Source organism: Triturus cristatus, chromosome 7 (assembly GCF_964204655.1).
Source record: "Triturus cristatus chromosome 7, aTriCri1.1, whole genome shotgun sequence".
Lineage (NCBI taxonomy): Eukaryota > Metazoa > Chordata > Amphibia > Caudata > Salamandridae > Triturus > Triturus cristatus.
This window is the reverse complement of record NC_140590.1, coordinates 742,250,986-742,278,454: the sequence shown is the minus strand read 5'-3', so window position 1 is coordinate 742,278,454 and position 27,469 is coordinate 742,250,986. Positions and strand designations below refer to the sequence as shown.

At 48.0% G+C, this 27,469-nt stretch overlaps 1 protein-coding gene across 3 annotated transcripts in view; it reads right to left on the bottom strand.

Annotated features, from left to right (window-relative positions):
- Positions 1-27,469, bottom strand: part of CYTH1 (cytohesin 1) — a 765,922-nt gene that overhangs the window by 193,226 nt on the left and 545,227 nt on the right. The window lies entirely within an intron of this gene.

The following is a 27,469-nucleotide window of genomic DNA, read 5'->3' as shown; positions in this document are numbered from 1 at the left end:
GTGTGGGCGGTGTGGCAGAACGGGCGGTGTTGGGTTTGCCCCTGCCTTTATTATTGTTTCCTCGATATCCACCTCTTTGGTAGCCCTTTGAGAAGGTATTTTGAGGAGGGGACTTGTAGGAAGTGGAGGCGTTATCGGAAGAGTAACCTCTGCCAGAGCCTCGAAAGGAGGAACGGCGAAAGGAGCGTCTAGGGGTTTGTGATTGCAGGGCTCCCATAGACTTCGCTGTATCTGTATCCTTCTTCATTTTTTCCAGGGCTTCGTCTACTTTTGGGCCAAATAAGTATTGTTGGTCAAAAGGGTGGTTTAATATAGATGCTTGGACCTCTGGTTTAAAGCCTGAAATCCTGAGCCAGGCGTGACGGCGAAGCAGGACACTGGTGTTTATAGCCCTGGACGCCGTGTCTGCTGCGTCAAGTGCACATTTAATAGAGGTGTTGGTAATAATCTTTCCCTCTTGTATTAGCTCATGAGCTTTATTCTTATATTTCTCCGGGAGATGCTGCATGAGACCCTCCAGCTCATCATAGTGCGCTCTATCGTACCTCGCCAGCAGCGCCTGCGTGTTGGCGATGCGCCACATATTGGCAGCTTGCGAGGCAGTGCGTTTGCCTGACGCATCTAAAAGCTTGAACTCCTTATCAGGTGGTGGAGCCTCACCAGATGACTGAGAGTTGAAGCGCTTCCTGGCTGTGGAAACCACTAGCGAGTCTAGGGGCACAGGTCCTTTAATATAGACAGGATACGTGGGGGCTGCCTTGAACTTCTTTTCTATTCTGGGGTTTAAGACCCTAGCTCTAACGGGGTCTTTGAAAACCTCTGTGGCATGCTTGGTCACCCCTTTAAGCATGGGTAATATAGCGGTGGATTTATCTGCTATGTCAAATGTGTCAAGTAGGAAGTCTTCCTCAACTGGATCACTGTGTAATTCCACCCCATGGTAATGTGCCACCCGTTGTAAGAGGTGGTGGAACCCCAGGGAGTCCTCTGGTGGAGACGGCCTGGATGGATAGAGATCATCCTGAGGCACATCTGGGACATCGGGATTGTGATAATCCTCCCATGGGTCAGGTGTTCCCGGAGGAGTGGGGTCCTGCGGGGCATCTGTGGGATCATAGATAGGATCTCCGTGGTCATCAGGGTCTGGAGACGGGGTTGGAGACCGATGAGGCAAGGGTGGAGAAGGTGGGGGCGGAGATGGAGGGGGTGGAGGAGGAGGAGGAGGAGGAGGAGGTGGAGGTGGTGGGGAGGGTACTCTGAACGGGGATGTGGAGGAGGAGTTGGTTTGTCCAAAAGTCTTTTCTTGGAAGACAAAATTAAATGTCCAGTCCTTGGATCCTTTGTTAAAGTCTTTTGAAGAGGATCCGGTGCGAAAAGCTCCTCCGGCACCGATTCGTCCATCGGTGCCGATGTTTTCGGAACCGAAGGCTTCGTCGGTTTATCCGCGCCATGCTTTCTTGGGGTGTCCGATTTTTTGGTCGGCGCCGAGGCAGGCTTCGACACGGAAGCATCGGTGCCGAGGGATTTGTGTTTGGTCGGCACCGAGAGGCCAGGTTTCGACACCGATGACTTCGGAACGGAACTTGTTTTCTTCGGCGCCGAAGAATGTTTGTCGGCGCCGCTAGGAGGCTGGCTCGAGCCCGAGCCGCCGGGAGACTTGTGATGCTTTTTCACCGGGCCCGAAGGTGGGGTGATGGAAGCAGTATGCTTGGATTTCCCTAGGCCCGGAGGTGAAGGGGTAACCGGAGTCTCTTTCGGTATGGGCGCGGGAGGGGGAGGGGTAGAGTACTCACGACCCTCTGCGCCGGTGGGATCTCCTCCACGTCGGAGTCGTCGGCCTCGGAAGCGCTGACGACATCTTCCTCCTGCTCGGTGTGCTGATGTCCCGAAGCTCCGGTGTCTTCTCCGAAGATGTCAGGTAGAGCCGAGGTCGATGAGTGCGCCATGGTGCGTCGAGCTCGTCGATCCCGAATAGTCTTTTTCGATCGAAAAGACTTGCAGGCGGGGCAGTCTCGGGCCTCGTGTTCGGGAGAGAGGCAGAGGTTGCACACCTGATGGAGGTCGGTGTGGGGAAATTTAGACCCACATTTTGGGCACTTCTTGAAGGGAGTCCTTTCCATCGGCCGAGACCGGAGTCGAGATAGGCCCGAAGGCCGCTGCCGATGTCTGGAATCGAGAGAGTGCCGAAGAGAGAGATGAAGAAGTCGATTCCGTCTAAAGAATCTCGATGGACGAGGATTTTTCGTCGAAGGTCGAACTGGAAAGGTTCGAAGCCGGAGCACGAAGTATTACATCCGAGCCCGATGGCGGAAAAAAACAATCTGAGGATGGAGCCGAAGCCCATGCGCAGTACGGACCGAAGGAGGAGTCACCAAACTCGTGACTTCCAAAGACTGTCCAAGAAGAAAAACAAACTGCAAACATCCGGGCCCAACACCAGATGGCGATCTATGCACAGTGTATAATCTGCAGCTCATATGCCTCGAACAGTGAGTTATCGGCCTTTGGGTAAGAACTCGACTGGCAGAGTTAAGGTGCTGGGCATAGACTCTGGGGTCTCCCAGGGTCAGGTAAGTACAGTTGTTACACCCTCAGCGGCACAGGGGCAGCCGGGTGCAGAGTGAGGTAGGCCCAATGTTATCCTATGGGAGGCAGGGGTCCGTGGTTGGTGGCTGCTGGCTAGCAGGACACGCGGCTGTGAGAGCTGGGCTCCTGGTCACTTGCTCAGGGCAAATGGGGAAGTAGAGTAGAGTAGAAGTTGCACTACCAGGGCCACTCGGGCGGCTGGGTGCAGGGTGCTTTTGAGCAGTCGGGCGCTCAATGGATTGCAATGGAGAAGCTCAAGAACGAACAAAGGCTGCAAGCTCGGGGATGAAGATTCTTCAGGTGCGACCATCACTTCGAGAGGTAAGTTGGGTAGTTGGAGAATAGTTAGGTACCCAGGAGTTGGGCACAGGGGTCCGCAGTGCCGTTTGGTGTCGGAAAATCTTACCCTCTGTTGATCGGGGTTGGGGGGGTCCCTGGTTCTGAGGCTGCAGGCATCGTCAGGAGTGTCGAGATGGGTCCTTGGGTACCGGATTCGGTGTCACAGTCGCCGGGGGGACGTCCTCGACAGGCTTGGCGGATGCAGAGTGTGCAGGGTTCGCGGTTCCTGGCTGATGCCAGGGGTCAGTTACTTGCTTTGAGCAGTGATACTGCTCGTGGGAGTCCCAGATGCTCAGAGTCACAAGGTAGCCAGGTCCTCCGGGCTTTGTGAGGTTGCTGGCCACGGGAGATGCCGGGATTTAGCAGGAGCAGGTTCGAGGGTCGACAGGACGGTAGGGCTGGGGACAAAGCAGTTTGTGTTTTCCTCTTGTCAGCAGCTGCACGGCAGGTCTTCTTTCTTCTTGATCTTCTTTGCTGTTTCGGAATCTGGAACTAAGGAAGGAAGGTTCAGGGTGCCCCTAAATACTAAATTTAGGGGTGTTACAGGTAGGTATAGGGCAGGGACCACTGGGTCCCTGCCCTGGGGTGGGTACTCTCCCTATCCTGCCCCTCTCCTGTGGGAGGGGGCAGTGGCCTAGTCCTGATTGGGCAGGGCTCCCCATCTTCAAGATGGTGAGAGCCCGGAGATGTGTTTCACCTCGCCTCCCCCTCCTGAGGGGTGGGGTTGGCAGAGGCTGGCACACCCCCGTCCTTCCTTGGCGTTTCCGGCCAGTCTTCCCGCCAGAGTGGGGGTTTAGAACTGGTAGGGGCCAGTTGCTGAGTACAGCAAGTGGCCCGGAGAAGCTCACAAAGGCGGCATGCCTTTGAAGCTTCCCCTGCCCATCCTGGTGGAGGAGAACTAGCACCTCGCCCAGGATGTGCATTGTTGCAGGCCCAGGAGAGCGGATGGCTCTCTACCCAGGGGTCCAGCAACATGTCTGCTGTGTGGCAGCCTAGGCAGTCCCTCAGACCAGACGTGGAGTGTAGGTTAGGTTCAGGGGGCATCTCTAAGATGCCCTCTGTCGTGTATTTTACATTAAATCCTGCACTGGCATCAGTGCGGGTTTAATGTGCTGAGAAGTTTGATACCAAACTTCTCAGTCTTCAGTGGAGCCATCATGGTGCTGTGGAGTTCGTGTTGACGATCTCCCAGCACCATACACTCTTAAATAGCAGCACTGCACTTACAGTGCCCAGGAATGGACCTGGGTACTGTAGGGGCAAGGGCTCATGCTCCTGTACCCACACCACTGGCATAGGGCACCAAGCTAGAAGGGTGGCCGATGTATGCCAGGGCAGTGTATTGTTGTGGGCATGGCACACAGGGATGTGTGCCATGTCGACTCTGTTTTGTTCTATACCCAGACACTCAGCCTGCAAGGGCAGTGTGTTTGTGTCAGGGTACAGGGCCTCTAAGGGTGGCACAATAAGTGCTGCAGCCCTTAGTGGCCTTCCCTGGTCACAAGGCCCTGGGTACCTAGTGTACCATTTACCAGGGGCTGACATGTGGCCAGGGTTTGCCAATTTGAGTTTTAGATTTCAGCACAGTTTTTAGGGAAGGAACATAGGCCCTGGCACCTGATTGGCAGGAGCTCAGGGCACACTCAGTCAAAGTCCATTCAGCAATTCAGCAAAAAGTGGGGGCATACCATGCAAGAAAGATGGCACTTTCTCACAGCCCCCACCCTCCCTGCATCTAGGCCATGGCGTGTCAGTTACCTAGAAAAATACCTACCTATGCGCTTCGCGGTCAGATAGCACCTATGTAGGATATAGTAGTTGTTGAGGTTAAAGTGTGCATTCCTAGAGACCTTGAGCGTTCTGTCTAAAATATTGTCCCAGTCCCTTGCTTTAATAAGGATACCCAGCTCATCCTCCCACTGAGATTGCAACTTTTCTAACGGCTGTTGTTGGTCTGCGCGAAATGCTCGATATAACCAAGAGACTGTCTTCATGGTGCTTGGAGAGAGAGCCATATATTGACAGCTATGCAATATCGTAGGTTCAGTAGTTCTTGTGTGCCAATGTTAGCTTAGCACTGTCATGAGCGCTCTGTGCAGTAGAAGTGTTCCCGGGGTAAGTCGAATTCTGCGCCGAATTCCTGGACCGAGAGCAGTTCTGAATCTTTATAAGGATATCCCACTTTCGTCGCCAGGGCCTCAATCCAGAGGTCAAGGCCTTGCCAACTGCCGCCATGTGGAAGTGACCTCAATATTTCTAGAGGAAATTCAGGTAAGTAAGAAGTTTTAGAAAGTATCTTTGGTAAACCTTTGCCTCAGCATTTAGCTAGCACTCTGAATCCTGGCAAGTCAGTTATAGAGATCTTCTCACTCGGAGAAACACCTGAAGGAGGTCAAGCAGTGATGGCACAAAGGGGCCCCGGGTCCAATCAGGGTTTTTTCTCTGTGCCAGTCCCTGGACTAGCCACTACAATTAGGCTGCAATATAATATGTCTTGAAATCAGGGACCGCCAACCCATCGGCTGTTGTGGGGCATTGCATCGTCACCAGCACTACTCGCCTATGCCCTGTCTCCCAAACACACGCAATGATCAATGAGTCCAACTCCTTAAAGAATGCATTCAGGATCTATAGAGGAAGTGTGCTAAAAATGTATAGGAGACAGGGGAGAAACACCATTTTTAGGAGTGCTATTTTGCCTTCCACCTAAATCAGTAACGTTGAGAAGTCAATGGATGACCTCAGTGATCTAATAGTTGGCTCAAGGTTTCCTTCAGACAGATCAGTCCGGTCGTGATAGATCCTAACCCCAAGGTAGGCCATGCATTGGGGGATTCTCACTCCGTACTATAAGGAGGAGCCTGGATTTCTGCCAGTGAACTCTCAGACCAGACAATAAACCAAACTACTCCAGCATGGATCGGGCACCTCTCAGGTCTTCCTCTCAGCTATTTAATAAGAAGAGTAGATCATCTGCACAGAGTGAAATTCAGTGATGATGCCGTTCTATGCACAATCCCCTATGCATCTGTCTAGACCTAGCCGAAGCCACGAGGGACTCCATAGCGAGGGAGAACAGCAGCGGGGATAGGAGGCATCCCTGCCGTGTTCCCCATCCCACCAGCCAACCCGCGGAAATGACCCTTCCCCGTGCGCACTCCAGCAGAAGGTCTAGTATAAAATAATCAAGTTCATGCTATAAAGTTCTTACCCAGACCCATGTGACCCATCACTTCGTACAAACAGAGCCACTCCAGGCTATCAAATGCTTTTTCAATATCGACAGTAGAGACTACTGCATCCCTTCGACCGTCCTTTTCAGCTTCGAGGATTGCTGATAGCCATCGGATATCTCTTGCTGGATTACGAACTGGGATAAATCCTGCTTGATCTGGATGTATCAATTTAGGCATTAAGGTTAAAAGCTGAGCTACCAGAATCTTACTCAGGATTTGTAATCTATGTTAAGCATTGAAAGTGGTCGATAGGCCGATCGGGCATAGGCCGGTTTATCCGATGTTAGGATGGGGGTTCTCACCGATTCCGTAGAAGTGTCCGGTAAGGAGCCAGTAGCCTTGGCCGCCATATATAAATCCACCAACCGAGGTGTTAACTCAGCAGAGTATGTGGCTTAAAATTCTAAGGGGAAACTATCAGTGCCCGGGTCTTATTACGCGCCATATGTTTAATGGCAGAGGTTATTGCCTGCGGAGTAGTGTTTCTACCAAGAACTAGAGTTACTTAACTGTAAACTGTGGTTCTCCAGTATTGGTATCTTTCATAGATTCACATGCTTGAATCATTCCCCGTCGTCGGAGTGAGAGTCCCACTGTACATAAAAATAGCAATAAATATGCATAAAATAATCATATCGTAGGTAAATAGAACCAGGAAGTAAAATAGCTAGAAGTTAATAGGAAAAAATCTTTCACTTTCATGACTCGTCCAAGTATGGAATGTAGTAATTTAATCGGGCAGGGAAATTAAATTATTTTAGTCTATGGAAATTATAACGTTCTTAGCATAACTAGTGTTTTAAATTCCCAGGCGAAAAAAAGGAAAGAGAGAGGAAAGGGGGAAAGAAGAGAAAGGAGAAACAGAAAAGAGAAATAATAAAGAAAAAAAAAAAAATATATATATATATATATATATATATATATATATATATATATATATATATATATATATATATATATATATATATATATATATTTTCACTTAAAAAACCATAGGTTTCACACATGTTATAGTTAGCTGGACATTTCACTCGTGAAAAACCATTGAAATTCCCCCGTTATAGTTAGTGCAGGCAACTATAACTCACGCGACCGCAATCCTCTGCTGATGCTAATACTGTATTTAGACACTTATTTACCCATGTCTTCTTCCATTAATTTTTAGCTATACATATATTACAAATATTTTTTTTTCAGAAAGACACATATGTCATCAGTGATGTAATATCTGACGTCATCAGCAGAGGATTGCGGTCGCGTGAGTTATAGTTGCCTGCACTAACTATAACGGGGGAATTTCAATGGTTTTTCACGAGTGAAATGTCCAGCTAACTATAACATGTGTGAAACCTATGGTTTTTTAAGTGAATTTGCAAGGTTTTTTAAATGCTAATTCCTAACTATAACGTGTGTGAAACCTATGGTTTTTTCAGTGAATTTGTACGGTTTTTTAAATGCTAAGTTATGTATTTATTAATATATTTTTTTAAACAAAACTTTTTCACGGGGCGCGCACGGTGCGCTTCGGGCACCGTGCGCGCGCGGTGTGCACGCGGTGCGCTACGCGCACCGCGCGCCCACTTTACGCAGTTCGTGCCGTTCTTCGCGCACCGTGCGCGGACAGTGGGCACGGGCGCGCACACTTTACGCAGTTCGTGCCGTGCGCGCGCGCGCGGTGGGCACGGAGCGCTTCGCCCCCAAGGGCCAAATACATTTTTTTTTTCGAGAATTCGCGGAGTGCGCGCACGCTGCGCGAACTTCGCAAAATTGTTTCCGTTTGGGTGGTGCGCGCAGTGTGTGCCCACTCGGCGATTTTTCGAAAAAAAAATACTTTTTTATTTTTCCCTTGGGGGTCCTTCTGGGACTCCCTGTCCACGGCTAGGGGGTCAGGAACTGTCCACCCTGCCCCCTTTTCACGTTCTCCACATTTGTTTTTCACCCCCTCAGAGTGCGAGAGACAAAATGGCGGCCGACACTTCCTGGTTTCGACCGATTCGAATGTTTACTAAGATCTAACAACCAATCAGAATTGCGCTCGGGCACGGCAAGGTGCGCGCACCCAGCGCGCACGCTGCGCGCGTACAGATATATATATTGATTTAAATGCTATTTTCTCTGGAAATACTGAGCAGATTTACACCAAACCTGCAAAAGGCACTTCATGGACCTCATGGCTACCTCTCTGCCAAATTTCTCGTAATTCTGTTCAGCCGTTCGGGCTGTAGCTGCGACTAAAGTCCCTATGGAAAAATCCATGGGGAAAACGCGTTTTGGGACCCCCCCTTTTTCTCGGCCCCCACTGGACGCCCCGAGACTTTCAGGGTAGGAGCGGAGCGGAGTGCCCCATTAGTTTTGAAAATTTCGCGAGGATTCGTCAATCGGCGCCAAAGTTATTCAAAATAGAATTTTGAGATTTCCTATGGAAACTCGGTCGTAACTATAACTATCTACTGGCGACCGCCAGTAGATTATATATATATATATAAATATATATATATATATTTTTTTTAAACTATTTTATTTAACTCAAACGAACCCATTGGCTTCAAAGATAAATATGGTCTTCCCCTCAGAATGCACTTAGCACTTTATGTATAATGATAACCTAGCTTGTAATTGAACCTTACATGAATTTTACTATTTCTCACCGTGATAAATTATTTATATCCTATTGTGATGATTTATGATAAATGTTTTAATGTTTTTATATTTGATTTTTTTTTAGAATGCTTTTATGGTTGTATACTAACCGAATAAAGCTTGTTTTGAATTGAATTGACTCGTCCAAGTCATTATATAAAGTCCAAACTACAGCCAATCAGGCAACAGCACCCTCCAGAATGTTCTCCCCAGAGGCTCAGGCTCTCATATTTTCCAGGACAAGTGTGATAAGAGAGTAAAAGAGCATAGGAGAGCCTCTGACGGGAGAAGGGTGGTTCGCATGTGAATCTATGAAAGATACAAATACTGGAGAACCACAGTTTACAGTTAAGTAACTTTTGTTCTTCTCCAGTATTGGGGTATCTTTCATAGATTCACATGCTTGAATCAGAGTAGAAAGCAGTAATATAAGAATAATGCTTATATATAAATATACAAGATATGTACAGTAGAAAGCATCAAAGAGGAGGAGGGAAGAACAGAGGCTCACCTTATTTAAAAAAGATTACGGAGAACCGCTTGTCCCACAGACATGTCTCCATTGCTGACCGCCTCCAGACAGTAGTGCTTGGTAAAGGTGTGCCTGCTGGACCATGTTGCAGCTCTGCAGATTTGATGAAGAGGCACACCAGCAAAAAGAGCAGTAGAAGAAGAGATTGCTCTAGTAGAATGTGCCCTCGGAGTGGCCTGTAGAGGCCTACCCGCTTGCTGATGACAGAAAGAGATCGCAGCAGAAATCCAACGAGCAATGGACTGTTTGGATATTGGCTGACCTTTATGCATTTTTCCATAGGCTATGAAAATTTTAGACATCTTTTGACATCAAGAGTATGTAAAGTCCTTTCCGCAGGTGATTGAGGATTAGGAAAGAAAATCTTTAAAATGACCGGTTCATTGAGATGGAAATCAGAAGGTACTTTAGGCATATAAATGGGGTTAGTGCTGAGCACCACCGAGTCTCTGGTGAATTGAAGGAAAGGCGGTTTAATAGTGCAGGCTTGAATGTCACTGACCCGCCTGGCTGATGTGAGAGCCAACAGCAGAGATATCTTCTACGAAACAAACTTCAAATCAGCCCTATGAATAGGTTCAAAGGGGTGTCGTATAAGTTGTGACAGAACAATGTTAAGATGCCAGGGTGGAGGTGGGCGGCGGATGGGAGGAAACATACGAAACAAGCCTTTGAAGAATTGTTGAATGATCCTAGAGGAGCACAGAGTGTGAACCATCCTGTCGGAATCTTGAGATGGCCGCTAAGAATACCTTAAGAGTAGCATGGGAAAGGCCTGACCTTGCCAGTTGTAAAAAGAAAGGCAAAAGTTATTCTGGTTTTGCATGGATTGGGTGAATGTTGGCAGCTTGACACCACAGGCAAAATCGCTTCCTTTTGAGCATGTAGGTTTTGATTGTGGAGGGTGCTCTAGTGTTAGCTAAGATCTCCCTACAGTCTGAAGGAATGTCTAAGTGAGCAAATTCAAGGTGTTCAGGCGCCATGTCACTAAGCGCAGAGATGCAGGATCCGGATGACAGATCTGCCCGTTGTGGATGGATAGGAGATTCGGTATTGGTTGCAATTGAAAGGGATCACATTCGGAGAGAAGAAGGAGTTCGGTAACCAGAACTGGCAAGGCCACCTGGGAGCTATGAGAATTAGAAAATAAGGGTCTTTCTTCATTTTACGGAGAACCTTGGGAACCAACGGTATCAGCGGAAAAGCGTAGGCATAGATCTGCGACCAGTTCATCAAAAACGCATTCCCGCACGAGTCTTGGCGGGGAAGCCAACTTGCATAGAACAGGCATTTGCAGTTCAGACTGGTCGCGAACAAGTCCAAATCGGGTAGACCCCACTTCTGAAATATACGATCCAACATTGGGTGATGGAGCTCCCACTCGTCGTTGAACGCTGTCGACCTGCTGAGGGAGTCCGCGAGGATGTTGGATACTCCCGGGTCATGGAGCGCTGCCAGAGATATTCGATGTCGGATCGCCCAATCCCAGATTTGCTGGGCTTGCTGGGACAGCAAAGTGGATCTTGTCCCTCCTTGTTTGTTTAGGTAGTGCATACTTGTTGTGTTGTCCGTCCGGATCAACACTGATGCTCCGAGAATGATGGTGCGAAAAGATGTCAGAGCCAGGAAGATCGCTAGCAACTCCAAAAGGTTGATATGCCAAGTTCATTGTTGAGCATTCCTTTTGCGGTTGACTGCGAGTCCCTGAAGTGCGCTCCCCACCCTTCGAGGGAGTCGTCCGTGGTGATGACGAAACTTGGAGCTTCCATTAGGAATGAGAGGCCTTCTGCAACGTTCCTTTTGCAAGTCCACCAGAGCAATGCTGTCCATATCTGAGGAGTGATGCAGATGAGATCTCCTCTTGCAACTGTCTCATCTTGACACAACAGTTGGGGACCAGGGGAATGCAGGATAAGAGCATCCTCAGAAGTGACTTGAACTGTCGGACAGAAACGCACCCTCTTGATCGTAGTAGTTGGGCAAGCTTGCAAAGCTTTTGTCGTCTTTCGTTTGAGACAAAGGCTTTTGTCCTTAGAGTGTCTATGGTGACTCCTAAAAACTTTGTTTGCGAGGGGATGAGTTGAGACTTGTCTAGCTTGACGGAGAGACCCAGAGATTACAAAAGTGACAGACATCTCTGTATGGGCGTGTGTGACTTTGAAAGAATTCGCCTTGATAAGGCAGTCTTATAAGTAAGTAAAAATGTAAATCCTCTCTAGTCGAAGGTGTGCAGCCACCGTTCCCAATACCTTGGTGAAGACCCGGGGCGCGGAACGTAGTCCGAAGGGAACGACTTTGAACTGGAAGTCTCTGCCAGCCACTCTGAACCTCAAGAACTTTCTGTGTCTTAGTAAAATCGGAACATGAAGTAAGCATCTTGCAGGTCGAGGGTGGTCATGTGATCCTCCGCAGTAAGGAGTTGAAGGACCTCTTTGAGAGTCAACATCCGGAAGGATTGATTTTGGAGAGATTTGTTTAGGGAACGAAGATCCAGAATGGGCACCATTCTCCCGATTTCTTCTTTATTAGAAAAAATCCGGAATAGAAACCGGTGCCTCTTTGTAATCTTGGGGCCACTTAGATCGCTCCCTTCCTTAACATCAAACTTATTTGGGAGAAAAGCTCTGTGAGATGAGCTGGAGGCGGGCCTTTGGGAGGAGAAGTCGGAGGAATGGCCTCTGGCCACAATGTCCACGACCCATTTGTCTGTGGTTATAGCAGACCAAGTTGAGTAAAAACGGGAGATCCTTCCTCCAACTTTTGTAGGAATGAGCGGTAGAGCAGGTGGCAGTTGTCACGGTTTCTTAGACGTGACACGTCCACGATAGGATCACTTCCTTCTATTCTGTGGATATGATGCAGTTCGTTGTTGCCTGAAGGATTGTTGTCTTTGAGAAGAGTAATGTTGGTTACCTTGATAGGACTGGTATTGTCTTGACTGGTTATAGCCTCCTCGACTGGAGAAGGATACACAGCCTATTGCGCTTTGAAAAGGCGGTTTCTGAAACTTAAGAGTACTGAGAGATCTTGCGGTCTCACTATCTTTAATGGTTTGGAGGGCATCATCGACATGCTGGCCAAAAACAGACTCGCCGTCAAAAGGCATGTCAATTATTTTCATCTGAACTTCCTGACAAAATGAGTTGAATTTCAACCAGCCCTGCCGCCACAGGACTGCAGCACCTGCCAGTTGCCGAAAACCTGTAGACGCAACATCCACAGCAGAATCGATAATCTCAGTCGAGATTTGTTCTCCCTCCTGGAGGATTTTTAGTGCTTCTGACTTGGAGGGCTCAGGTAACAGCTCTATGTAGGGAGAGATGTCTGACCACATATGTCTATCATAGCGGCCTAAGATGGCCAGCGAGTTAGCCGCACGGACAGTAGTGGCCGCCATGGTCGAAACTTTTTTCCCAATGAAGTCTAGACACCTCCCATCCCGATCACGGAGAGCCAACAATGGAGAGGAGGGATTCCGTGCTCGGCGTTGTGCTGCTTGAGCGATAACGGAATCTGCCTTAGGCTGACCTATTAGACATGCGGGCGAATTATCCGGTGCCTTGTATTTCTTTTCGAGACGAGGCAGAACCGCAGGAATGGAGGCAGGAGTCTTCATGACCTTCAGACCTTCTTGCCAAATAAAGTCAATAATAGGAATTGTTTGCACTTGTTTCCTCGGCTGGTCCTTAAAATCGTAAAGGAAACCATCATCCTTCTTGGTTTCCATAGGAAGGAGGAACCGCTGTGTCGCTCTCTCCATCAAAACATGAAAACCACCGATGTCAACTGAAGGTGAGTCAACAGGAGCAGGAGTAAAAGGAGACTGAGTTTGTATCTGATAGTCATCCCATTCCGTAAGGAGTGATCTGTCATCCAATTCTACTTCTTCCCTGTCATCGTCCGTGGTGTGAGCATCATGAGGATGATGGGACACCGAAGCAACCGGCGAAACTGGTCTGGGCGACCTCAGCACTGAGGAAGACTGAGGAACGGGTGTTGGTGGGACAGAAGAAGCCAATTCAGATGGAGGAAATCGGCGATAGTAGTCGTCCAACATGTGCTGCAAATTATTCAGAAGAGATAAAGGCATTTGTGCAGTAGGGTTTGACTCTGGAGCTGAAGGCACAGTCTCAGGGTAGTAGTCATCATCTTGCTCATCATATTTAATGAAGAACTCTGAAGGACTCCTGGCAGTACGAAATCTATCGTCCTCATCAGATTCTTCCTCATCGGCCCCATAATCCAATAACTGCTCGGGCAACGCAAGAGGAACCCTACTAGGGGAGGTGTGAAGTGGAGAGAGAACCTCCAAGGAAGATTTGTGTCTTTGAAGCAAGGAAGGCACTGCTGTCGACGGTGGCAATTGTGTCGACGGTACCACAGATGACCTTGAGGATGCTGTGGCTGTAGACGAAGACCAAACCTGAAGATCAGTACATGAAGATAGCAGTGTCGACGAGGCAGCAGTCGACGAGGCAGTAGTCGACGAGGCAGCAGTCGACGAGGCAGCAGTCGACAAAGCAGTCGTCGACGATGCAGGTGTAGTCAAGGTGGCCGTCGACGAGGCAATCGTCGACGAGGCGGCCGTCGACGAGGCCATCGACGACGATGCAATCGTCAACAAGGCTAATTTATCTTTGTCTACGAAGGGACGTCGACGGCAGACTAACTTCTTCGTCGAAGAGAAGGATGTGACTAAAGCAGTTGGTCTCACGGAGACGGACACCAGTGTTGACTGCGAGGAAGCGGACGACAGATTGAGGCTTCGGAGACGAGAAAGTTGCAGTTGACGTAGTCGTTGCGGCGACGCAGGCTTCATCGACTAAGACATCGTCGTCTAGCTCGACGAGGGACCCCGTTTCTGAGGTAAATCTGTCAGAATTGTGTTTAGAAGCCTGAGATTTTACAGTCTTTCTCGGGGGCGTAGAGGGCAGAGTTTTACCCTTACTAGGTGGAGGAGCCTTTTTTTAAGTGGAAGGCAACTCAGCACTTTTAGAGGTGTGCTGTTTTTTCAACACCTTAGCCCCAGGAGAAGTCAAATCCGTGTCGTTGGTCCTCTTCCTAGAGAAAACAGTCCTGACAGAGGACACACTTCCAACTTCAGACAAAGGGTTGTCTTGGTCCTTAATCTTCTGTAGCCACAGAAGTAAATGTCCTTCTCTGTCCCTCAAGGTCTTTTGAGGGAAATTTCTGCAAATTTTGCAATCTCTCACCAGGTGGTCCGGATACAGGCAGTAAATGCACTTCTTGTGGGGGTCTTCAGAGAACAGCCGGAGCTTCCCACAAGACTCACAAGGTCTAAAGAGAGATTTCTTAGAAGAAGACATCATAAAATGAAGAAATTCTGAAGAATCCTGAGAAATACCGAGCAGAGCTCAGGGAGACTCTCTTCACACAATGTGTGGTAGAAAATCTGAGAGCCTGAGCCTCTGGGGAGAACATTTTGGAGGGTGCTGTCGCCTGTAGTTTGGACTATATAGAATGACTTGGACGAGTCATGAAAGTGGAAGATTTTTTCCTATTAACTTCTAGCTATTTTACTTCCTGGTTCTATTTACCTATGATATGGTTATTTTATGCATATTTATAGCTATTTTTATGTACCGTGGGACTCCCATTCCGACGACGGGGAATGATTCAAGCATGTGAATCTATGAAAGATACCCCAATACTGGAGAAGAACTATCGCCTCCTCCACCCCTAGCTGTGTCGACGGCAAGGCCCCCAGATTTGTCTGCGTTCAGTGTTGTGTATGGGGGAGCTAGTATAAAGGGTTGAGTAGTAATGAGTGGATATATCACCGATACCCTCCAGCGAGTATATTCTGTTACCGTCTTCGTTTTCCAATTCTACTATTGCCTAACTGTTATCTGGGTTGGCCAGCCAAGCCAGTAAGGAACCGAATTTATCTTGCTCAGCATGCGTTCTTTCCATGTACTGCTTTTAATCGAAGCATCTAAGCCATTCTGCCTGCACCGCCACCTCCTCTTTAGCTTCTAGGAGTTCAGATTGCAGCTCAGGATGGCCCAGCCGTCGGGGCTCTACTTCCCTTAAAGCTCTCTCAGAAGTTTGGACATGGCCCAATAGTGTGTGCCTAATACCTTTCAATTCAGCCAAGCAATACCCCCGAAGCATCGTCTTAAAAGCCTCCCATTCTGAGGGGAGGAAGCCGTAGCAGTCTTATCGATAAAATACTGAATTATCTTGGTTCTGATCGACTTACGAAAGACCTAGTCTTCCAGTGACTCTGGTTTAAGCCTCCACATAGGAATTGAGGGTCTGGGTTGGGCCCATTGTAACTGTAATAGGACAGGATTGTGATCAGCTATGGTGCAGTAGAGATACTCCACAGTTTGCACTAAACTTTGCACATTTGGGGTCCATAAAATAAGGAATAATCCCACTCCATTGGGTACAGTCGTCTCCATGAGTCGGTGAGCTCCCAATGCTGTTGCCAGTCTTTGAACGCACTAGCTCTGAACAGTTTGGGAGTTATGGAGTGGATGGTGTGACCGGTTCAAAGGAGTGTCAGATAAGCATTTAAAGTCCCCCTCATTATGAAGGAAGCAGTCAAGTATGGTGCTAATCGTTGCGACACGCTCTCTAAGAATGAACTCTGATCTATGTTTGGGGAATACACGTTCACTATAGTTACAGCTTGGCTCTCAAGTCGCCCCTTACCACCACAAATCTACCCTCTGGGTCTATCAATTTGTCTACCATTTGGAAGGGGTCTCCCGCTCCAATCGAAATGAGGGCCCCCTGGCATAGGCCGACAATGAGGTATAATACACATGGCCTCTCCAGCAACGCTGCAGTGCCTCTTTATCTGTCAAATGTGTCTCCTGCAGGAGTGCTATTTGGACACCTCGCCTGTTCAAGTAGGAGAACACTTTAAAGCGTTTTGTCATAGTATGCATTCCCCGGATGTTCCACGTTAAGCCTTTATATGCCATTTGTCCTGCCATGGTGTAATTTGGGGGAAAGTCACTATCCAAGCCCCCTTTCAGTCTCCTGTCCCGCAACCCCAGCATGCACCATATAGACACAATATACATTGTTATACGACTCATCAATTCCCAACTTGTAACAAAAACTAGTGTCCCAACTTACCCTCCCCAGGACAAGCAAAGAAGCAGAGTAACACCACCATCCAATCAATGAAAGAGAACAGAGACAGTTACAGATGTTCTTCCACACTATGTATAAGTGAGGGGGGTGGCCAATGAGCTCTCAGCTATCAAACACCCATCCAGGTAATTTCAATAGTAATGCAAGTTCGGGCCATTACGCAGCTCTCAGTATCTTTCATATGTGTACCGTGGGAGGGACAACCATGTTATTCTATTCCCCGAACATGTTACCAGTTCGTCGTATAGCTCAGATGTCGTCCAACTGTTTCGGCGTCACCTTGGTCATTTCCAGACTCAAACCCTGTGAAGCATTAGAGCCATGGCCAAAGTATGACTCGTGGGTGGGAAGACGCTGTTCCAGCAACGTAGATCCCGTCCTTTTCCTACTCATCTTGGCTACAACTTCCATTGCGCTCTGCAGCCCAAGTTTAACCTTGGCTCGTGAAGGGCAGCAGAATATCGCTGCAAGTGTTTGTATCGAAGTGCAGTACGACAAGCTTGTTGTGGTCTAGGGCTCTTGTCAGCTTCCTGTCCCTGATGGCCGTCTAGCTAATCCCAGACTTCCTGTGGAAAATAAATAAAACTGCGCCCCATCCGAGGTATCCACCCTGAGCATTGCAGGGAACTGCTTCTTGTACTTAAAGTGCAGTTGTCATAATTTTTTCTTAGCGTCCTAGAACAATGCTTTTTGTCTCTGGACATCTCTTGAGAAGTCAGGGGAAATTCTTACTACAGCATTATCAATTCGGAGCTCCTCCTTTCATCTGGCCTGCGCCAAGATAGGATTGCGATCTTTGTAGTACCATAGTCTTGCCACTACTGGTCTGGGAGGGGCACAGGGTTGAGGGGGCGCAACAACTATGTGCATAAGCCAGTTCTCAAAGTAGCACATGATGTTGGTGACCTCCACTTTCTCTGGTAGACCCACCACTCGGATATTGTTACGACCGGAGCGATTTTCTGCCTCTTCCGCCCGCATTCCTAGTGAACCTTACCTTCTACTGCCGCCAATTGCTCCTTCATTGCAGCGATGGTAGGTGGGAGTTCCCCCACAGTCTGTTCGTTCATGGTTACTCTCTCCGCAAGGCGCTTATGATCGTCTCGTAGGAGGTCCAAGTTTGTGCTAATTGTATCCATTTTAGATTCCAGTTTCTCACAGGAGGTTGTTATAGCCTAAAGTATGTCCTGCATTGTGGGATCTTCACAAGACCCCGCGGACCAAGACGTGCCTTCAGGCCCATCCAGCAAGTCAGATGCGCTCTCAGGATCCTGGTCTCTTCCACGGTAGACTTGCAAATATTTCTCAATATCAAACCAGTGCTAGTGGACACCTTCTCGTGCTCTTGCACCTGGTCAATTACAGCACCGTCAATCTGGCGGGGGAAGAGGCCCTTCGCACTGATCTCCTAATAGCGCAGACAGAGGGGCAGAAAAAGTTGCAAGCAAGGGGATGGCGGCCAGTCTACGGTGGTAATATTCTACTCCGTGACAACAAGGGTCCAAATTTGCATCAGGCCAGCCAAAGACTTCCCAGATAGGCCTCAGCCATTGCCCAGAGCAAGGGCCCCACAGCCAAAGCCCAGGCATGTACCTCAGTATTCCCAGGAGTGGTATAGGCTGCAACTCGCCACGTGGGCAGCTTACTCGCCTCTCTTGTCCCAAGGAGATGCCAGTATCGAATATGCTACTTACCAGTATGCATCTGTTCTTGGCATGTAGGGCTGCTGACATTCATATCTGTGCATAGATCGCCGCCTAGTGTTGGGTCCGGATGATTGCACATTGTTGTCCTGGAAGAGTCTTTGAAGTATCACAAGATAGGTGGCTCCTCCCCTGGACTACAGTGCGCATGGGCATCCCCTCCATCCTTAGATTGTTTTTCGCCATTGTGGCATAGATGGAGTGTAATACAGTGTATGATGACCATGCTAACTAGTAATTACTGAATGCTACAGCTGCTACAGGCGCCGGGGAGGAGAGTGGGCGATATGAATGTCAGCAGCCCTACATGCCAAGAACAGATGCATACTGGTAAGTAGCATATTCGGTTCGAGGCATGTGGGCTGCTGAATTCATATCTGTGCATAGATTATATAGCAGTCCCTCCATTTAGCGGCGGCTTCCCGTGCCAGCTGCAGCAGTCTGAAAAAAAGTTTTGAGAACAGCCTGTCCTACAGCTGCCTGCTGTCTTGAGTGTACATCTACACAGTAGTGCTTGGTAAATGTACGTATAGTGGACCATGTGGCTGCTCTACACATCTCCTCTAAAGGAATATTTCCCAGGAAAGCCATGAAGGCCCCTAACTTTCGTGTAGAGTGGGCTCTTGGAGGAATTGTTAGTGTGCGCTTAGCTTTTTCATAGCAAATCTGTATACACTTAACAATCCACCTAGCTATTCCTGCTTTGGAAATGGGGTTGCCTTTGTGCTGTGGAGAAAAGGCAACAAACAGTTGTTTTGTTTTCCTGAAAGTCTGTGTTCTGTCAATATAGTACAGGAGAGCTCTTTTGATATCAAGTGTGTGGAGCATTCTCTCTGCTACATTCTCAGGATTAGGATAAAACACGGGCAGTTCTATGGATTGGTTCATATGGAACTGCGAGATTACCTTGGGCATGAAAGTAGGGTTGGTGCATAGTACTACCCTGTTTGCATGAACCTGTATAAATGGCTCTTGAATGGTTAGTGCCTGAAGTTCACTAACTCGTCTTAGGGAAGTAATGGCAACTAGGAAAGCTACTTTCCATGTTAGAAATTGAATCTCACAGGAGTGTAGAGGTTCAAAAGGTGGTCCCATCAGTCTGGTGAGGACCACATTTAGGTTCCAGACTGGTGAAGGAGGGTGTCGTGGAGGAATCACACGTCTGAGTCCCTCCAAGAAAGCTCTGATGGCAGGCACTTTGAACAGAGAGAGGTGCTGCCTATTCTGAAGGTAAGCTGCCAGTGCGGTCAAATGTATACGGATGGAATTGTATGCTAGATTGCATCGGTATAAGTGTAATAGATAACAGATAATGTTTTGCGTTGATGCATCCAGCGGATTGATGTCATTATTTTTACAATAAATGACAAATCTTTTCCACTTAGCCACCTAGCAGGCTCTGGTAGTGGGTCTCCGTGCCTCCTTGATGATATTCATACATTCTGGAGGCAAGTTTAGGTAGCCAAATTCTAAGATCTCAGGAGCCAGATCGCCAGGTTCAGCTGTTGCGGATCTGGGTGCTGAATCTCGCCATGGCTCTGCGTTAAAAGCGTGGGTGTGAGCCGTAGCCTTTGATGCGGTACCACGGAGAGTTCCAGAAACGTGGTGTACCATGGCTGACGTGCCCACGTTGGAGCAACCAGGATGAGCGTCATCGTGTGTTGCTTGAGTTTGCGTGCCACCAGTGGTATTACCGGCGCTGGGGGAAAAGCGTACGCAAATCTCCCGGACCAGTTCATCCATATTGCATTGCCCTGCGACTGTGGATGTGGGAACCTGGCGGCAAAGTTTTGGCATTTTGCGTTTTCCCTTGTGGCGAATAGGTCTATCTCTGGATGACCCCACTGCTGGAAGTACGGTTGGAGTACTGATGGATGTATTTCCCACTCGTGCATCTGGTGGCTGTGTCTGCTGAGCAGGTCTGCCATCTGGTTGTCTTTGCCTGGGAGGTGTTCCGCCATGAGGAAGATGTTCCTCTGAATGGCCCACTTCCACATGCTCTGAGCCAGATGAGACAACTGTGGCGAGTGTGTTCCTCCCTGCTTCCGTATGTAGTACATGGCAGTCATGTTGTCTTTTCGGATCAACACGACTTTGTTGCACAGGTGCATTTTGAATGCTTTCATGGCTAGGAAGATTGCCATCAGTTCCAGAAGGTTGATGTGCATCTTCTTTTGCTGTGTCGTCCATAGTCCCTGCACTGTGTGATTGAGTACATGAGCTCCCCATCCCTGGAGAGACGCGTCCGCCGTCAGTATGATTTGTGGAACAGGCTCCTGGAACGGTCGGCCCTTGCAAAGGTTTTGTGGATTCCACCAATGCAGAGAGTTGTATGCCCGACCGCTCACCAACACTAGGTCTTTTAGTTGCCCGTGAGCCTGATTCCATTGACGTGCTAAGCACTCCTGAAGCGGGCGCATATGTTGTCTCGCGTGTGGGACTATGAAAATGCAGGAGGCCATCATGCCTATCAACTGCATGAACACTCGCGCCGGAAGGGAGTGTTGAGGTTGGAATTTTGAGATCAGCAGTTGCATGCTGTTGATTCTCACTAAAGTTGGCTGAGCTGTGGCAGCCAGAGTGTTGATTGTCGCGCCTAAGTACTGTTGTACGTGCGCAGGTTGGAGACTTGATTTTGGGTAATTTAGTGAGAATCCCAGATAGTGAAGAAGGTGAATGGTGTGGGATATGTGGGTGGCACATTGTTGTGCTGACTTGGCCTGAACTAGCCAGTCGTCCAAATAAGGGAAGACGTGAATATTTTGTCTTCGCAGATGCGCGGCCACTGTCGCCAGGCACTTGGTAAAGACCCTGGGTGCTGTTGTTACTCCGAAGGGGAGAACATTGAACTGATAGTGATTCCCTTGAATAGTGAATCTGAGGTATTTCCTGTGTGAAGGGTGTATTGGTATGTGGAAGTATGCATCCTTCAGGTCTAGCGTAGCTAGGAAATCCCCCTGACTTGAGTAGTGGGAGAACCTGTTGGAGGGTGAGCATATGGAAATGCTCCGATAGTATATATAGGTTTAGGGGTCGCAGGTCTAGGATAGGTCTGAGCGAGCCGTCCTTTTTTGGGATCAAGAAGTACAGAGAGTACACCCCTGTGCCCTGCTGGGCGATGGGCACTACTTCTATGGCCCCTTGTGCGAGCATAGCAAGCACTTCTTGCTGGAGTAAATCCAAGTGTTCGGCTGACATAGGACGGTGCTTTGGTGGTATGTTGGGTGGAGTGGAAGTTAGTTCCAGACAGTACCCATGTTGAATGATGTCCCTGACCCACCTGTCCGTGGTGATGTTCTTCCATGTGGACAGGAACAGCTGGAGTCGTCCCCCGACAGGTGTTAAGTGGTCGGGGGGTAGGGAGAGGGCGTCACTGTTTGTTCTTTGGGGAGGACCTGGTGTTGCCATATCCACGTCCCCTGCCCTTGGTGCTGGATCCACGATATCCACCCCTGTTTTTGTCGTAGGTGCTTTGTGTGCCACCTTTAGCATACTGTTGTTGTGACCCCTGACCCCTTGACGTTCCCCTATTTCCAGTGCGACGAAAGGAGCCACTACGGAATTGTTGCGTTTGTAGCGCCCCCATAGATTTGGCAGTGTCTGTGTCTTTTTTTATTTTCTCTAGGGTAGTGTCAACGTCTGGGCCAAATAAAAATTCCGTGTTAACCTGTAAGTTCAGGATATTGTTTTGGATCTCGGGTTTGAAGCCTGAGATGCGTAACCAGGCATGGCGTCGCAGCATGACACTTGTGTTTATTGCCCTGGCCGCTGTTTCAGCTGCGTCTAGGGCGCATTTTATGGATGCATTAGTGAGGAGTTGTCCTTCTCTAATGAGGAGTTCCGCTGACTCTTTATACTCCTCTGGTAGATGTTGGAGCAGTGACTCCAGCGTGTCATAATGTGACCGGTCATAACGTGCCAGGAGTGCCTGTGTATTGGCAATGCGCAGGATATTCGCTGCTTGCGCTGCAATACGTTTGCCCGATGTTTCAAGGACCTTTGACTCTTTGTCTGGGGGAGGAGCATCACCAGTCGTCTGTGAGTGGGCTCTTTTGCGAGCGTTGGCAACCACCATAGAGTCTAATGGCAACTGACCCCTAATGTATTTAGGGTCACCGGGTGCAGGCTTATATTTCTTTTCAATCCTGGGGTTTAACACCCGGGCTCTTGTGGTGTCCTTGAAAATGTCTTTGGCAGGTTTCAGAACCCCTTTAAGCATGGGCAGAGTCTTGACAGTCCTTTCTGAAGATGCAAAAGTGTCAAGCAGGAAGTCCTCCTCAATGGCGTCAGAATGTAGCTCCACCCCATGATGAGCAGCAGCCCGTTCGATAAGGGCATTAAATGCGGCCGTGTCCTCTGTAGGAGATGTTTTAATATTGTAGAGTTGCGCATCCTGAGTATGTGGCGCGATACTTTGGTCCGTGGGGTCATCCCACGCCTGATCAGGGTCTTGTGGTTCATCGGGATCTGCGTCCCCGGGGTAGATGGTATCGTCCCCACCATATTCCTGCATCGGGTCCGATTCAGAAGGGGTAGGAGAAAAGGACTGCGGATCTAGTTGGAGGGGATGAAAGTGTTCTTGTAGCACTGGTTCCTGCTCCGCCGGTAGCTTGCGTTTAAGAGGAATTTTGTATGGCACCTCTTCCCTGACTGGCGTTATTTTGCGCTTGTGGAGCATTAACCTGCCAGTGTCGGCGTCGATAAATTGTGGCCCCGAAGAATCTTGTTCTGTTAGGCCAGTGGTGGTGGATTGTGTGTGTAGGACACGTGTCCGAATCTGAAATAGTTTCGGTGCCGATGTCGGTGGCAGCCCAAATGTAATGTTGGTGGGCTCCGAGTGCACTCTACAGGGTGAGGTAGTGTCGGGACCCGAGGTAGAGTGGAGGGCTACCCGGTCATGGATGCGTTGTAGAGATGCAGAGACCTGCTGCACAGCAAACTGAGATGGTGGTTTGGTGGGCATCTTGGTAGTAGGCGTCGAGGCCGACCCCGACTTTTTTGTCAGAAGGGGGTCACTGGTCTGAAGGGATGCATCCATAGTCGACGTAGTCGAGGACTTATTCGGCATTGGTGCTTTAGGCGTCGACGTAGCCGAGGCGGCCCTCTTGACTGCGGAGGTTACGGGCTTCGGTGTCGGCGCCGAAGGTGTCAGTGCCTTGTGGTGCCCGAGGGCGCGCTTCTTCTGTGCGTCGACCGCGTCTGCTGCGGTGAGCTCGGCGCCGAAGTCTCTCTGTACGCGTTCGGGGCGTGGGGCACTAGAACTAGTAGTCGACACCGAACGGTAACTGTACCGACGAAAACTATAGGCCTTTTGGCCTAAAACCAAGTATTCCGAAGTTAAGCTAAGATAGTTGCATCCGAACCCAATGGCGGAAAAAAACAATCTGGGGATGGAGAGGATGCCCATGCGCACTGTGGTCCAGGGGAGGAGTCACCCATCTCAGGATACTTCGAAGACTCTTCCAGGACAACAATGTGCAATCATCCGGACCCAACAATAGGCGGCGATCTATGCACAGATATGAATTCAGCAGCCCACATGCCTCGAACATCTCTCCACTACTTGCGTCTCTATATGGCGCTGCTCCAAACAGGCGCCGTCTCTTGTCCCTGAAGCGCGCTCACAGATCCCTTCCACTCGCTCACAGCGATGTCGCTGCGGAAACGGGTCTCACCGCCACAGTTTCAGGACCCTTGGTAGGGGACCAATGTGGAGGGGTCGTTAGGGTTCTTGAGCTGGTCTCAGTTCATCAGGATGACAATGGATGCAGGTCAGTTGAGCGGAGCCCCAAGTAGCGTAGCTCACTCCACCAGCCTCAGGCCACGCCCCTCCTCTACTATTTAGTGTACATAACGAACAGTTAGATCAAAGGGTAATGAAGGAACCAGCCATTAGCCTTTTTAGGGGCTAGGGATACAAAAAAAAGAAAGGCATATATGCACAGGACTTAATATACACTATAGATGCCAGAACATCTATTCGAAGCTTTGAGTGCTTAGCCAGTGATTCTGGGGCAATATCAGGTTATGCGAATAATTAGGTTAAAACAGAGGTCGTGGTCTGGAACATACAGTGGCAGAATATTCTAGTGAAGAATGAACAGAGGTATTTGGGCATCCTGATAAACCATAATCTTGATTTAATAACAGAGATTAATTTGCAAAAAGCCTCAAATGAGGTATATAAAATGCTCAAAAGATGCCAGACCCTTCCTTGACAATCTATGGCAGAGTCATCCAGATTAAATTGAAAACCCTCCCCAGGTTTACTTTTCTGTTTAACTACATTCCCTTAACATTTAGGAAAAGCAGATACAAACGATACAGTGGAATAATAGTTTCATATGGGCTTCCAAGGGGGAAAAGATATCAAGGAAGAAACTTCAGAAGACACTCGTGGGTGAGGGGGAAGGGGGAGGTATACAATTGCCTGATGTTCAACTCTATTCTATGGAATTTCAATGTAAGTCAATTAGGTCCCTTTTCAATACGTCTGAGGCAGTGGACAATATAGACACAGTCATAGATCATATGTTTAGGGTTATGATAGGTACCCATGGGCCTGAGTTTGGGTTTCTCTATAAGTTTGAAATACTTCAAAAGGGTGTGGTTGAAGGTGTTAAAACCAACCACAATCCTTTGTTTTAATCTTCTGAAAATACTGTATTATGCTTCATATGCTCAAACATGGGATTCTCCTGTACACTAAACTGTTTGCAGGATGCCATGTGTGTAAAAGTAAAGCTGAGTAATGGTATGAGACTCCATTTGAAGGAAAGTATAGCCCCCCCTCCACGCCCCAGAGGTGCAGCCAGTTAACAAGTGGTTAACGGGCGACATGATGTAATGTGAAAAGCATCCAAAAGAAAATAACAAAAACGAGTCCAAATATAAGACATTGTGGTACACACAAGACTTTCTAATAATAACAAAAACCCTTCACAATGTGTAGAACCCCCTCTATGCGGCCTTCCACCTGTCACAGGGCAATATTCTTGTGGAAGATGCTCTATATGTCCATACATACAGGCCACAAAAAAAATGTTTATTTTGGGATTGAAAGACCATGGAAACTAAAGAAACATACTAACTGCAACACTGCCAACATTATCTACATGATATCATGTCCTTGTAATTTTCGCTATATAGGGAGGACCTCAAGGAAGGAAGGAATGTAAGGTGTAAACGAAGTACCACATGCAGGATATCCCATTTTACTGAACGCAAACACAATGAGAACAAGATTAAATGGGCTGTGTTAGAGGATATCACCAATTACTCCAGGAGTCTGTCTATTCATGACGTTTTATAGAGCAAGGAGCAGAGGTGGGTATGCTATCTCAGTACCCAAATCATAGGCCTAAATGATATTCCCGGCTTTGTATGGGGATGACAAAAAATACCTCTTGATAATTGTTCACTAGTTGATATGGTTCCCAGTTCCTGACTTTTCGTCAATTGCTTTAAATTTCAACATCACAACTCGGGATCCTGATTAGCTATTTCATAGAACTAAGGTTTTCTAATGATTTTCCACTCTGGGGCTCACGCCACTTACTTCAGTGACTGGTGTGTGAATACATACTTGTTACCATTGCACTGCGTCCTTACATACATTTGCATTGCGGCATACCCCGGCAGGGCATGCCCGGGCCTCTAATACATGAGGAATAAATTACCCTCTTTTGGGGTAAGCACCAATGTGTGCATGGCATGTGTCAAGGAGTGATCGATTAGCTGCATTTACAATGCGTATTATTTTCCTATTACACTGCACCATTTCATGCACACCATGTGTTTTTACAGAGTGTTTTTTTCATCTTCATGAGTGCTACCTGGAATGTCTGTGCTGAGCCACCATCTTCTTCTACTCTATTCTGCCAAGACTGTTTAATGGTTGTTGCAACCCAGGAATTACGACAGTCTTCTTGGATTCTTCTAACTGTGGTTTATGTGTGTCTTGCCTTAGTATTTTATAGGTACTATACCTCTGTCTCCAGTGGTATCGCCACAGGGTGTAACACAATAACTATACGTTTTAAAATATCCTATTTGTGCATGATAGTTTGTTGTACTGAGAGTTCTCAGTCCTGAGGAAGATCGCGAACATTGTAGGGCCATATTGGACGGCAGAAATATGTTATCCTGAGACAAGGGAGTCACTATAACACCTTAAGTTCAAATTTAGTGTTTTCAATTTCCCACTTTGAATTTCACAGAGTAAAGGGTAGCAGAAGGGCTTCACAGTAAGGGATTCTATATTTTTTTCAAATAGATCCCATACCTCATCAGTAGTAGCTCACAGTGACCTATGAACTGCTCTCAAAATGTCTTGATGAGCCCATCTGCCCCCTAATACACTGTTAGGCCCTATGATGAAGCATGACACCTGGGTAGGTGTGCGAGGGTCTGTCAAAATCTTTTAATAATATCCAAGGCATACATAATAGTGAATGGTTCTTGTGAAAAAGGTAACTCTTTTAGAACCTTACTTCCTCTTGGACCCAGGTAAATTTTGGATTGTGCAGGGCAGGTCAGCTAGATTGAGTTCTGCCCTGCCTTTCACCTGCACGGCAGCCCAACACCGACCTGCGCCACTGACATCAGTGGCCACCACCTTGGAACCCAACACAGGTCTTCACGTAATTGCTAACATCCTGCAGTACCGCCCAACCCAGAGTCTGCCCATTCAAAGTGAGGCAAAAATATATATATTTTTTTTCTATGCAGTGTTTTTGCTGGCATACTTAACTGGGTTGCACACAGTTTCCATTTTAAAATATCTCACGGGATTAAAGGCGCATGCTGTGAAGATTTTTGTGAGCCCAGCAATTTCAGGGGATAAAAATAATGGCAATATATCACTGGTGGTTAATACACTTGCTGGCAAGATCTGTGTATTGTCTATAGTTACAACATAGAGTAGCAAAAAGGGTTAATAAGGCTGTTGCAAAGCAGGACGTGTAAGATTTAGATCACAGATTTGTATTTTAGGTAGATAGCTCAACTGGTAACTGCTTTTGTCACAGAGATCGATTTTTATCTTGTAGATCATGAGTTACAATCTTTCTACGGTGAGATATGAACTGGCATCAAACAGCTGCATGCAACCGAAACACAAAGGTTTGGCATTTTGTTTTATCCTAATCTTTGTTAAAAAGTTGCTCAAAAGTTTTCTATTGTAGCTAGTACACAGCACTGTGCCAGCCCCCATTCTCCTTCGACCATATAAGAATGGATTGTCCGAGCAAAACCTGGCTCACAGCACATTGCAGATCCAGCAAAGAGCACAATCAAGGCTA